We start from the raw sequence: 16,332 nt of genomic DNA on the forward strand, positions 1-16,332 counted from the left end.
TAGAGTGTTCCACCATTATCCAAACGATAATAAATTACATAGATCGCTACTGATAAGTAACTTTCGAAGTAATATACTAATGCGGACCACCTTTATCTTCTCGGTAATAAACTACATAGATCACTACTATTAAGTAACTTACGAAATAATGTAGTAGAGTGTTCAACCATTATCTTCACGGTAATAAACTACATATATCACTACTAATAACTAACTTACGAAGTAATGTAGTAGAGTGGTCCACCATTATTCACACGGTAATAAACTATATAGATTATCACTAATAAATAACTCACGAAGTAATGCAGTAGAGTGGTGCTCCATTATCTTCACGGTAATAAACTACATAGATCAATACTAATAAGTAACTAACGAAGTAATGTAGTAGAGTGGTCCACCATTATCTAAACAGTAAAAAACTACATAAATCACTACTAATTAGTAGCATACGAAGTAATGTAGTAGAATGGTCCACCATTGCATTCACGGTAATAAATTACCTAGATCACTACTGATAAGTAACTTACGAAGAATTGTAGTAGAATGGTCCACCATTACATTCACGGTAATAAACTACATATTTCGCTACTAATAAGTAACTTACGAAGTAATGTAGTAGAGTGGTCCACCATTATCTTCAAGGTAATAAACTACATAGATCAATACCAATACGTAACTTAGGAAGTAATGTAGAAGAATAATCCACCATTATCCACACGGTAATAAACTAAACAGATCAATACTAATAAGTAACTTACGAAGTAATGTAGTAGAGTGTTCCACCATTATCCAAACGATAATAAATTACATAGATCGCTACTGATAAGTAACTTTCGAAGTAATATACTAGTGTGGACCACCTTTATCTTCTCGGTAATAAACTACATAGATCACTACTATTAAGTAACTTACGAAATAATGTGGTAGAGTGTTCAACCATTATCTTCACGGTAATAAACTACATATATCACTACTAATAAGTAACTTACGAAGTAATGTAGTAGAGTGGTCCACCATTCTTCACACGGTAATAAATTACATAGATCACTAGTAATAACTAACTTACGAAGTAATTTATAAGAGTGGTTCACCATTACATTCACGGAAATAAACTACATAATACACTACTAATCAGTAACTTACGATTTAACTAAGTAGAGTGGTCCTCCATTATTTTCACGGTAATAAACTACATAGATCACTACTAATAAGAATCTTACGAAGTAATACATTAGAGTGGTCCACCATTATCTTACGGTAATAAACTACATAGATCAATGCTAATAGGTAACTTACGAAGTAATGTAGTAGAGTGGTCCTCCATTATCTAAACACTAATAAGCTACATATATCACCACTAATTAGAAGCATACGAAGTAACCTAGTAGAATGGTCCACCCTTACATTCACGGTAATAAACTACATATTTCACTACTAATAAGTAACTTACGAAGAAATGAAGTAGAGTGGTCCACCATTATCTTCCCGGTAATAAACTACATAGATCATCACTAATAGGTAACTTACAAAGTAATGTAGTAGCGTGTTCCACCATTATCTTCACGGGAATAAACTTCATATTACACCACTAAGAAATAACTTACGAAGTAATGTAGTAAAGTGGTTCACCATTACCTGCACGGTAATAAACTACATATATCACTTCTAATAACTAACCTACGAAGTATAGTCGTAGGATGGTCCACCATTATCTTCACTGTAATAAACTACATAGATCTATACTAATAAGTTACTTACGAAGTAATTTAATAGAGTCATCCACCATTACATTCACGGTAATAAACTATATATTTCACTATTAATAAGTAACTTACGAAGTCATGAAGTAGAGTGACCCACATTTTTCTTCACGGTAATAAACTACATATATCACTATTAACAAGTAACTTTCGAATAAATGTAGTAGAGTGGTCCACCATTAACTTCACGGTAATAAACTATATAGATTATCACTACTAAATAACTCACGAAATAATGTGGTAGAGTGGTCCAACATTCTCTTCACGGTAATAAGCTACATATATCACTTCTAATAAATCACTTACGAAGTAATGTAGTAAAGTAGTCCACCGTTATCCACACGGTAATAAAATACATAGATTACTACTGATAAGTAACTTACAAAGTAATGTGGTAGAGTGGTCCACCATTATCTTCACTGTAATAAACTACATATATCACTACTAATAAGTACCTTACGAAGTAATGTAGTAGAGTGGTCCACCATTATCTTCACGGAAAAAAACTACATAGATCAATACTTATAAGTAACTTACGAAGTAAAGCAGTAGAGTCGTCCTCCATTATCATTACGGTAATAAACTACATAGATCAAAACTAATAAGTAACCTACGAAGTAATGTAGTAGAGTGGTCCACCATTATCTAAACAGTAATAAACTACATAAATCACTACTAATTAGTAGCATACGAAGAATGTAGTAGAATGGTCCACTATTGCATCCACGGTAAAAAACTACATATTTCTCTTCTAATAAGTAACTTACCAACAAATGTAATAGAGTGGTCCACCTTTATATTCACGTTAATGAATTACATAGATCACTACTAATAAGTAACTTACGAAGTAATGTAGTAAAGTAGTCCACCGTTATCCACACGGTAATAAAATACATAGATCAAAACTAATAAGTAACCTACGAAGTAATTTATAAGAGTGGTTCACCATTACATTCACGGAAATAAACTACATAATACACTACTAATCAGTAACTTAAAATTTAAATAAGTTAAATGGTCCTCCATAATTTTCAAGGTAATAACCTACATAGATCAATACTGATAAGTAACTTACGAAGTAATGCAGTAGAGTGGTCCTTCAATCTTTTCACGGAAATAAACTGTATAGATCAATACTAATAATTGATTTACGAAGTTATATAGTAGAGTGGTCCACCATTATCTTCACGGTAATAAACTACATAGATCAATACCAATACGTAACTTACGAAGTAATGTAGTAGAGTGGTCCACCATTATCTAAACAGTAATAAACTACCTAAATCACTACTAATTAGTAGCATACGAAGTAATGTAGTAGAATGGCCCCACATTACATTCACGGTAATAAACTACATATAACACAACTAATACGTAACTTACGAAGTAATGTAGAAGAGTGGTCCACCATTACATTCACGGTAATTAACTACATATTTCACTGCTAATATTTTATTTACGTAGTAAAGTAGTAGAGTAGTCCGCCATTATCTTCACGGTAATAAACTATATATATCACTTCTAAAAAGTAACCTACGAAGTATAGTCGTAGGGTGGTCCACCATTATCTTCACTGTAATAAACTACATAGATCTATACTAATAAGTTACTTACGAAGTAATTTAATAGAGTCATCCACCATAACATTCACGGTAATAAACTATATATTTCACTATTAATAAGTAACTTACGAAGTCATGAAGTAGAGTGACCCACATTTATCTTCACGGTAATAAACTACATAGATCACTACTTAAAAGTAGCTTTCGAATAAATGTAATAGAGTGGTCCACCATTATCTTCACGGTAATAAACTATATAGATTATCACTAATAAATAACTCACGAAGTAATGCAGTAGAGTGGTGCTCCATTATCTTCACGGTAATAAACTACATAGATCAATACTAATAAGTAACTAACGAAGTAATGTAGTAGAGTGGTCCACCATTATCTAAACACTAATAAGCTACATAAATCATAACTAATTAGAAGCATACGAAGTAACCTAGATGAATGGTCCACCATTACATTCACGGTAATAAACTACATATTTCACTACTAATAAGTAACTTACGAAGTAATGTAGTAAAGTGGTCCACCATTTCCTGAACGGTAATAAACTACATATATCATTTCTAATAAGTAACCTACGAAGTATTGTCGTAGGGTGGTGCACCATTATCTTCACTGTAATAAACTTCATAGATCTATACTAATAAGTTACTTACGAAGTAATTTAATAGAGTCTTCCACCATTATCTTCACGGTAATAAACTATATAGTTATCACTAATAAATAACTCACGAAGTAATACAGTAGAGTGGACCTCCATTATCTTCACGGTAATAAACTACATAAATCACTACTATTTAGTAGCATACGAAGTAATGTAGTAGAATGGTCCATGATTGCATTCACGGTAATAAACTACATATTTCACTACTAATAAGTAACTTACCAACAAATGTAATAGAGTGGTCTATCATTATATATGCGGTAATAAACTACATATTTTACCACTAATAAATAACTTACGAACTAGTGTAGAAGAGTAATCCTTCATTATCCACACGGTAATAAATTACATACATCACTGTTGATAAGTAACTTACAAAGTAAAGTGTTAGAGTGGTCCAAAATTATCTTCACGGTAATAAGCTACATATATCACTACTAATAAATAACTTACGAAGTAATGTATTAAAGTAGTCCACCATTATCCACACAGTAATAAAATACATAGATTACTACTGATAAGTAACTTACTAAGTAATGTGGTAGAGAGGTCCACCATTATCTTCCCGGTGATAAACTACATATATCACTAAAAATAAGTAACTTACGAAGTAATGTAGTAGAGTGGTCCACCATTACATTCACGGTAAGAAACTATATATTTCACTATTAATAAGTAACTTACGAAGTCATGAAGTAGAGTGACCCACATTTTTCTTCACTGTAATAACCTACATAGATCACTATTAACAAGTAACTTTCGAATAAATGTAGTAGAGGGTCCACCATTAACTTCACGGTAATAAACTATATAGATTATCACTACTAAATAACTCACGAAGTAATGTGGTAGAGTGGTCCAACATTATCTTCACGGTAATAAGCTACATATATCACTTCTAATAAATAACTTACAAAGTAATGTAGTAAAGTAGTCCACCGTTATCCACACGGTAATAAAATACATAGATCAATACTTATAAGTAACTTACAAAGTAAAGCAGTAGAGTCGTCCTCCATTATCTTCACGGTAATAAACTACATAGATCAAAACTAATAAGTAACCTACGAAGTAATGTAGTAGAGTGGTCCACCATTATCTAAACAGTAATAAACTACATAAATCACTACTAATTAGTAGCATACGAAGAATGTAGTAGAATGGTCCACCATTGCAATCACGGTAAAAAATTACATATTTCTCTTCTAATAAGTAACTTACAAAGTAATGTAGTAAAGTAGTCCACCGTTATCCACACGGTAATAAAATACATAGATCAATACTTATAAGTAACTTACAAAGTAAAGCAGTAGAGTCGTCCTCCATTATCATTACGGTAATAAACTACATAGATCAAAACTAATAAGTAACCTACGAAGTAATGTAGTAGAGTGGTCCACCATTATCTAAACAGTAATAAACTACATAAATCACTACTAATTAGTAGCATACGAAGAATGTAGTAGAATGGTCCACTATTGCATTCACGGTAAAAAACTACATATTTCTCTTCTAATAAGTAACTTACCAACAAATGTAATAGAGTGGTCCACCTTTATATTCACGTTAATGAATTACATAGATCACTACTAATAAGTAACTTACGAAGTAATGTAGTAAAGTAGTCCACCGTTATCCACACGGTAATAAAATACATAGATTTATACTAATAACTAACTTACGAAGTAATTTATAAGAGTGGTTCACCATTACATTCACGGAAATAAACTACATAATACACAACTATTCAGTAACTTAAAATTTAAATAAGTTAAATGGTCCTCCATAATTTTCAAGGTAATAACCTACATAGATCAATACTGATAAGTAACTTACGAAGTAATGCAGTAGAGTGGTCCTTCAATCTTTTCACGGAAATAAACTGTATAGATCAATACTAATAATTGATTTACGAAGTTATATAGTAGAGTGGTCCACCATTATCTTCACGGTAATAAACTACATAGATCAATACCAATACGTAACTTACGAAGTAATGTAGTAGAGTGGTCCACCATTATCTAAACAGTAATAAACTACCTAAATCACTACTAATTAGTAGCATACGAAGTAATGTAGTAGAATGGTCCCACATTACATTCACGGTAATAAACTACATATTTCACTACTAATAAGTAACTTACGAAGTAATGTAGTAAAGTGGTCCACCATTACCTGAACGGTAATAAACTACATATATCATTTCTAATAAGTAACCTACGAAGTATAGTCGTAGGGTGGTGCACCATTATCTTCACTGTAATAAACTTCATAGATCTATACTAATAAGTTACTTACGAAGTAATTTAATAGAGTCTTCCACCATTATCTTCACGGTAATAAACTATATAGATTATCACTAATAAATAACTCACGAAGTAATACAGTAGAGTGGACCTCCATTATCTTCACGGTAATAAACTACATAAATCACTACTATTTAGTAGCATACGAAGTAATGTAGTAGTATGGTCCATGATTGCATTCACGGTAATAAACTACATATTTCACTACTAATAAGTAACTTACCAACAAATGTAATAGAGTGGTCTATCATTATATATGCGGTAATAAACTACATATTTTACCACTAATAAATAACTTACGAACTAGTGTAGAAGAGTAATCCTTCATTATCCACACGGTAATAAATTACATACATCACTGTTGATAAGTAACTTACAAAGTAAAGTGTTAGAGTGGTCCAAAATTATCTTCACGGTAATAAGCTACATATATCACTACTAATAAATAACTTACGAAGTAATGTATTAAAGTGGTCCACCATTATCCACACGGTAATAAAATACATAGATTACTACTGATAAGTAACTTACTAAGTAATGTGGTAGAGAGGTCCACCATTATCTTCCCGGTGATAAACTACATATATCACTAAAAATAAGTAACTTACGAAGTAATGTAGTAGAGTGGTCCACCATTACATTCACGGTAAGAAACTATATATTTCACTATTAACAAGTAACTTTCGAATAAATGTAGTAGAGGGTCCACCATTACATTCACGGTAATTAACTACATATTTCACTACTAATAATTTATTTTACGTAGTAAAGTAGTAGAGTGGTCCACCATTATCTTCACGGTAATAAACTACATAGATCAATACTAATAAGTAACTTACGAAGTAATGTAGTAGAGTGGTCCACCGTTATATAAACACTAATAAGCTACATAAATCACTACTAATTAGAAGCATACGAAGTAACCTAGTAGAATGGTCCATCATTACATTCACGGTAATAAACTACATATTTCACTACTAATAAGTAACTTACAAAGTAATGTAGTAGCGTGTTCCACCATTATCTTCACGGTAATAAACTACATATTTCACCACTAATAAATAACTTACGAAGTAATGTAGTAAATGGTCCACCATTACCTACACGGTAATAAGCTACATATATCACTTCTAATAAGTAACCTACGAAGTATAGTCGATGGGTGGTCCACCATTATATTCACGGTAATAAACTACATATTTCACTACTAACAAGTAACTTTCGAATAAATTTAATAGATTTGTCCACCATTATCTTCACGGTAATAAACTATATAGATTATCACTAATAAATAACTCACGAAGTAATGCAGTAGAGTGGTCCTCCATTATCTTCACGGTGATAAACTACATAGATCAATACTAATAAGTAACTAACGAAGTAATGTAGTAGAGTGGTCCACCATTATCTAAACAGTAAAAAACTACATAAATCACTACTAATTAGTAGCATACGAAGTAATGTAGTAGAATGGTCCACCATTGCATTCACGGTAATAAATTACCTAGATCACTACTGATAAGTAACTTACGAAGAATTGTAGTAGAATGGTCCACCATTACATTCACGGTAATAAACTACATATATCACTATTAACAAGTAACTTTCGAATAAATGTAGTAGAGTGGTCCACCATTAACTTCACGGTAATAAACTATATAGATTATCACTACTAAATAACTCACGAAGTAATGTGGTAGAGTGGTCCAACATTCTTTTCACGGTAATAAGCTACATATATCACTTCTAATAAATCACTTACGAAGTAATGTAGTAAAGTAGTCCACCGTTATCCACACGGTAATAAAATACATAGATTACTACTGATAAGTAACTTACAAAGTAATGTGGTAGAGTGGTCCACCATTATCTTCACTGTAATAAACTACATATATCACTACTAATAAGTACCTTACGAAGTAATGTAGTAGAGTGGTCCACCATTATCTTCACGGAAAAAAACTACATAGATCAATACTTATAAGTAACTTACGAAGTAAAGCAGTAGAGTCGTCCTCCATTATCATTACGGTAATAAACTACATAGATCAAAACTAATAAGTAACCTACGAAGTAATGTAGTAGAGTGGTCCACCATTATCTAAACAGTAATAAACTACATAAATCACTACTAATTAGTAGCATACGAAGAATGTAGTAGAATGGTCCACTATTGCATGCACGGTAAAAACTACATATTTCTCTTCTAATAAGTAACTTACCAACAAATGTAATAGAGTGGTCCACCATAATATATTCACGTTAATGAATTACATAGATCACTACTAATAAGTAACTTACGAAGTAATGTAGTAAAGTAGTCCACCGTTATCCACACGGTAATAAAATACATAGATTTATACTAATAACTAACTTACGAAGTAATTTATAAGAGTGGTTCACCATTACATTCACGGAAATAAACTACATAATACACAACTATTCAGTAACTTAAAATTTAAATAAGTTAAATGGTCCTCCATAATTTTCAAGGTAATAACCTACATAGATCAATACTGATAAGTAACTTACGAAGTAATGCAGTAGAGTGGTCCTTCAATCTTTTCACGGAAATAAACTGTATAGATCAATACTAATAATTGATTTACGAAGTTATATAGTAGAGTGGTCCACCATTATCTTCACGGTAATAAACTACATAGATCAATACCAATACGTAACTTACGAAGTAATGTAGTAGAGTGGTCCACCATTATCTAAACAGTAATAAACTACCTAAATCACTACTAATTAGTAGCATACGAAGTAATGTAGTAGAATGGCCCCACATTACATTCACGGTAATAAACTACATATTTCACTACTAATAAGTAACTTACGAAGTAATGTAGTAAGTGGTCCACCATTACCTGAACGGTAATAAACTACATATATCATTTCTAATAAGTAACCTACGAAGTATAGTCGTAGGGTGGTCCACCATTATCTTCACTGTAATAAACTTCATAGATCTATACTAATAAGTTACTTACGAAGTAATTTAATAGAGTCTTCCACCATTATCTTCACGGTAATAAACTATATAGATTATCACTAATAAATAACTCACGAAGTAATACAGTAGAGTGGACCTCCATTATCTTCACGGTAATAAACTACATAAATCACTACTATTTAGTAGCATACGAAGTAATGTAGTAGTATGGTCCATGATTGCATTCACGGTAATAAACTACATATTTCACTACTAATAAGTAACTTACCAACAAATGTAATAGAGTGGTCTATCATTATATATGCGGTAATAAACTACATATTTTACCACTAATAAATAACTTACGAACTAGTGTAGAAGAGTAATCCTTCATTATCCACACGGTAATAAATTACATACATCACTGTTGATAAGTAACTTACAAAGTAAAGTGTTAGAGTGGTCCAAAATTATCTTCACGGTAATAAACTACATATATCACTACTAATAAATAACTTACGAAGTAATGTATTAAAGTAGTTCACCATTATCCACACGGTAATAAAATACATAGATTACTACTGATAAGTAACTTACTAAGTAATGTGGTAGAGAGGTCCACCATTATCTTCACGGTAATAAACTACATATATCACTACTAATAAGTAACTTACGAAGTAATGTAGTAGAGTGGTCCACCATTACATTCACGGTAATAAACTATATATTTCACTATTAACAAGTAACTTTCGAATAAATGTAGTAGAGGGTCCACCATTACATTCACGGTAATAAACTACATATTTCACTGCTAATAATTTATTTACGAAGTAAAGTAGTAGAGTGGTCCACCATTATCTTCACGGTAATAAACTACATAGATCAATACTAATAAGTAACTTACGAAGTAATGTAGTAGAGTGGTCCACCATTATATAAACACTAATAAACTACATAAATCACTACTAATTAGAAGCATACGAAGTAACCTAGTAGAATGGTCCATCATTACATTCACGGTAATAAACTACATATTTCACTACTAATAAGTAACTTACAAAGTAATGTAGTAGCGTGTTCCACCATTATCTTCACGGGAATAAACTACATATTTCACCACTAATAAATAACTTACGAAGTAATGTAGTAAAATGGTCCACCATTACCTACACGGTAATAAGCTACATATATCACTTCTAATAAGTAACCTACGAAGTAGTAGAGGGTGGTCCACCATTATATTCACGGTAATAAACTACATATTTCACTACTAACAAGTAACTTACGAATAAATTTAATAGAGTTGTCCACCATTATCTTCACGGTAATAAACTATATAGATTATCACTAATAAATAACTTCACGAAGTAATGCAGTAGAGTGGTCCTCCATTATCTTCACGGTGATAAACTACATAGATCAATACTAATAAGTAACTAACGAAGTAATGTAGTAGAGTGGTCCACCATTATCTAAACAGTAAAAAACTACATAAATCACTACTAATTAGTAGCATACGAAGTAATGTAGTAGAATGGTCCACCATTGCATTCACGGTAATAAACTACCTAGATCACTACTAATAAGTAACTTACGAAGAATGTAGTAGAGTGGTCCACCATTACATTCACGGTAATAAACTACATATATCACTATTAACAAGTAACTTTCGAATAAATGTAGTAGAGTGGTCCACCATTAACTTCACGGTAATAAACTATATAGATTATCACTACTAAATAACTCACGAAGTAATGTGGTAGAGTGGTCCAACATTCTTTTCACGGTAATAAGCTACATATATCACTTCTAATAAATCACTTACGAAGTAATGTAGTAAAGTAGTCCACCGTTATCACACGGTAATAAAATACATAGATTACTACTGATAAGTAACTTACAAAGTAATGTGGTAGAGTGGTCCACCATTATCTTCACTGTAATAAACTACATATATCACTACTAATAAGTAACTTACGAAGTAATGTAGTAGAGTGGTCCACCATTATCTTCACGGAAAAAAACTACATAGATCAATACTTATAAGTAACTTACGAAGTAAAGCAGTAGAGTCGTCCTCCATTATCATTACGGTAATAAACTACATAGATCAAAACTAATAAGTAACCTACGAAGTAATGTAGTAGAGTGGTCCACCATTATCTAAACAGTAATAAACTACATAAATCACTACTAATTAGTAGCATACGAAGAATGTAGTAGAATGGTCCACTATTGCATGCACGGTAAAAAACTACATATTTCTCTTCTAATAAGTAACTTACCAACAAATGTAATAGAGTGGTCCACCTTTATATTCACGTTAATGAATTACATAGATCACTACTAATAAGTAACTTACGAAGTAATGTAGTAAAGTAGTCCACCATTATCCACACGGTAATAAAATACATAGATTTATACTAATAACTAACTTACGAAGTAATTTATAAGAGTGGTTCACCATTACATTCACGGAAATAAACTACATAATACACAACTATTCAGTAACTTAAAATTTAAATAAGTTAAATGGTCCTCCATAATTTTCAAGGTAATAACCTACATAGATCAATACTGATAAGTAACTTACGAAGTAATGCAGTAGAGTGGTCCTTCAATCTTTTCACGGAAATAAACTGTATAGATCAATACTAATAATTGATTTACGAAGTTATATAGTAGAGTGGTCCACCATTATCTTCACGGTAATAAACTACATAGATCAATACCAATACGTAACTTACGAAGTAATGTAGTAGAGTGGTCCACCATTATCTAAACAGTAATAAACTACCTAAATCACTACTAATTAGTAGCATACGAAGTAATGTAGTAGAATGGCCCCACATTACATTCACGGTAATAAACTACATATTTCACTACTAATAAGTAACTTACGAAGTAATGTAGTAAGTGGTCCACCATTACCTGAACGGTAATAAACTACATATATCATTTCTAATAAGTAACCTACGAGTATAGTCGTAGGGTGGTGCACCATTATCTTCACTGTAATAAACTTCATAGATCTATACTAATAAGTTACTTACGAAGTAATTTAATAGAGTCTTCCACCATTATCTTCACGGTAATAAACTATATAGATTATCACTAATAAATAACTCACGAAGTAATACAGTAGAGTGGACCTCCATTATCTTCACGGTAATAAACTACATAAATCACTACTATTTAGTAGCATACGAAGTAATGTAGTAGTATGGTCCATGATTGCATTCACGGTAATAAACTACATATTTCACTACTAATAAGTAACTTACCAACAAATGTAATAGAGTGGTCTATCATTATATATGCGGTAATAAACTACATATTTTACCACTAATAAATAACTTACGAACTAGTGTAGAAGAGTAATCCTTCATTATCCACACGGTAATAAATTACATACATCACTGTTGATAAGTAACTTACAAAGTAAAGTGTTAGAGTGGTCCAAAATTATCTTCACGGTAATAAGCTACATATATCACTACTAATAAATAACTTACGAAGTAATGTATTAAAGTAGTTCACCATTATCCACACAGTAATAAAATACATAGATTACTACTGATAAGTAACTTACTAAGTAATGTAGTAGAGTGGTCCACCATTATCTTCCCGGTAATAAACTACATATATCACTAAAAATAAGTAACTTACGAAGTAATGTAGTAGAGTGGTCCACCATTACATTCACGGTAATAAACTATATATTTCACTATTAACAAGTAACTTTCGAATAAATGTAGTAGAGGGTCCACCATTAACTTCACGGTAATAAACTATATAGATTATCACTACTAAATAACTCACGAAGTAATGTGGTAGAGTGGTCCAACATTATCTTCACGGTAATAAACTACATATATCACTACTAATAAATAACTTACGAAGTAATGTAGTAAAGTGGTCCACCGTTATCCACACGGTAATAAAATACATAGATCAATACTAATAAGTAACTTACAAAGTAAAGCAGTAGAGTCGTCCTCCATTATCTTCACGGTAATAAACTACATAGATCAAAACTAATAAGTAACCTACGAAGTAATGTAGTAGAGTGGTCCACCATTATCTAAACGGTAATAAACTACATAAATCACTACTAATTAGTAGCATACGAAGTAATGTAGTAGAATGGTCCACCATTGCAATCACGGTAAAAAATTACATATTTCTCTTCTAATAAGTAACTTACCAACAAATGTAATAGAGTGGTCCACCTTTATATTCACGGTAATAAATTACATAGATCACTACTAATAAGTAACTTACGAAGTAATGTAGTAAAGTGGTCCACCATTATCCACACGGTAATAAAATACATAGATTTATACTAATAACTAACTTACGAAGTAATTTATAAGAGTGGTTCACCATTACATTCACGGAAATAAACTACATAATACACTACTAATCAGTAACTTAAGATTTAAATAAGTTCAGTGGTCCTCCATTATTTTCACGGTAATAAACTACATAGATCAATACTAATAAGTAACTTACGAAGTAATGCAGTAGAGTGGTCCTTCACTCTCTTCACGGAAATAAACTGTATAGATCAATACTAATAAGTAACTTACGAAGCAATATAGTAGAGTGGTCCACCATTATCTTCACGGTAATAAACTACATAGATCAATACTAATAAGTAACTAACGAAGTAATGTAGTAGAGTGGTCCACCATTATCTAAACAGTAAAAAACTACATAAATCACTACTAATTAGTAGCATACGAAGTAATGTAGTAGAATGGTCCACCATTGCATTCACGGTAATAAATTACCTAGATCACTACTGATAAGTAACTTACGAAGAATTGTAGTAGAATGGTCCACCATTACATTCACGGTAATAAACTACATATATCACTATTAACAAGTAACTTTCGAATAAATGTAGTAGAGTGGTCCACCATTAACTTCACGGTAATAAACTATATAGATTATCACTACTAAATAACTCACGAAGTAATGTGGTAGAGTGGTCCAACATTCTTTTCACGGTAATAAGCTACATATATCACTTCTAATAAATCACTTACGAAGTAATGTAGTAAAGTAGTCCACCATTATCCACACGGTAATAAAATACATAGATTACTACTGATAAGTAACTTACAAAGTAATGTGGTAGAGTGGTCCACCATTATCTTCACTGTAATAAACTACATATATCACTACTAATAAGTAACTTACGAAGTAATGTAGTAGAGTGGTCCACCATTATCTTCACGGAAATAAACTACATAGATTAATACTTATAAGTAACTTACGAAGTAAAGCAGTAGAGTCGTCCTCCATTATCATTACGGTAATAAACTACATAGATCAAAACTAATAAGTAACCTACGAAGTAATGTAGTAGAGTGGTCCACCATTATCTAAACAGTAATAAACTACATAAATCACTACTAATTAGTAGCATACGAAGAATGTAGTAGAATGGTCCACTATTGCATTCACGGTAAAAAACTACATATTTCTCTTCTAATAAGTAACTTACCAACAAATGTAATAGAGTGGTCCACCTTTATATTCACGTTAATGAATTACATAGATCACTACTAATAAGTAACTTACGAAGTAATGTAGTAAAGTAGTCCACCGTTATCCACACGGTAATAAAATACATAGATTTATACTAATAACTAACTTACGAAGTAATTTATAAGAGTGGTTCACCATTACATTCACGGAAATAAACTACATAATACACAACTATTCAGTAACTTAAAATTTAAATAAGTTAAATGGTCCTCCATAATTTTCAAGGTAATAACCTACATAGATCAATACTGATAAGTAACTTACGAAGTAATGCAGTAGAGTGGTCCTTCAATCTTTTCACGGAAATAAACTGTATAGATCAATACTAATAATTGATTTACGAAGTTATATAGTAGAGTGGTCCACCATTATCTTCACGGTAATAAACTACATAGATCAATACCAATACGTAACTTACGAAGTAATGTAGTAGAGTGGTCCACCATTATCTAAACAGTAATAAACTACCTAAATCACTACTAATTAGTAGCATACGAAGTAATGTAGTAGAATGGCCCCACATTACATTCACGGTAATAAACTACATATTTCACTACTAATAAGTAACTTACGAAGTAATGTAGTAGAGTGGTCCACCATTACCTGAACGGTAATAAACTACATATATCATTTCTAATAAGTAACCTACGAAGTATAGTCGTAGGGTGGTCCACCATTATCTTCACTGTAATAAACTTCATAGATCTATACTAATAAGTTACTTACGAAGTAATTTAATAGAGTCTTCCACCATTATCTTCACGGTAATAAACTATATAGATTATCACTAATAAATAACTCACGAAGTAATACAGTAGAGTGGACCTCCATTATCTTCACGGTAATAAACTACATAAATCACTACTATTTAGTAGCATTACGAAGTAATGTAGTAGTATGGTCCATGATTGCATTCACGGTAATAAACTACATATTTCACTACTAATAAGTAACTTACCAACAAATGTAATAGAGTGGTCTATCATTATATATGCGGTAATAAACTACATATTTTACCACTAATAAATAACTTACGAACTAGTGTAGAAGAGTAATCCTTCATTATCCACACGGTAATAAATTACATACATCACTGTTGATAAGTAACTTACAAAGTAAAGTGTTAGAGTGGTCCAAAATTATCTTCACGGTAATAAGCTACATATATCACTACTAATAAATAACTTACGAAGTAATGTATTAAAGTAGTTCACCATTATCCACACAGTAATAAAATACATAGATTACTACTGATAAGTAACTTACTAAGTAATGTAGTAGAGAGGTCCACCATTATCTTCACGGTAATAAACTACATATATCACTAAAATAAGTAACTTACGAAGTAATGTAGTAGAGTGGTCCACCATTACATTCACGGTAAGAAACTATATATTTCACTATTAACAAGTAACTTTCGAATAAATGTAGTAGAGGGTCCACCATTAACTTCACGGTAATAAACTATATAGATTATCACTACTAAATAACTCACGAAGTAATGTGGTAGAGTGGTCCAACATTATCTTCACGG

This window comes from Tachypleus tridentatus, chromosome 5 (genome assembly GCF_004210375.1).
Source record: "Tachypleus tridentatus isolate NWPU-2018 chromosome 5, ASM421037v1, whole genome shotgun sequence".
NCBI classification, from domain to species: domain Eukaryota; kingdom Metazoa; phylum Arthropoda; class Merostomata; order Xiphosura; family Limulidae; genus Tachypleus; species Tachypleus tridentatus.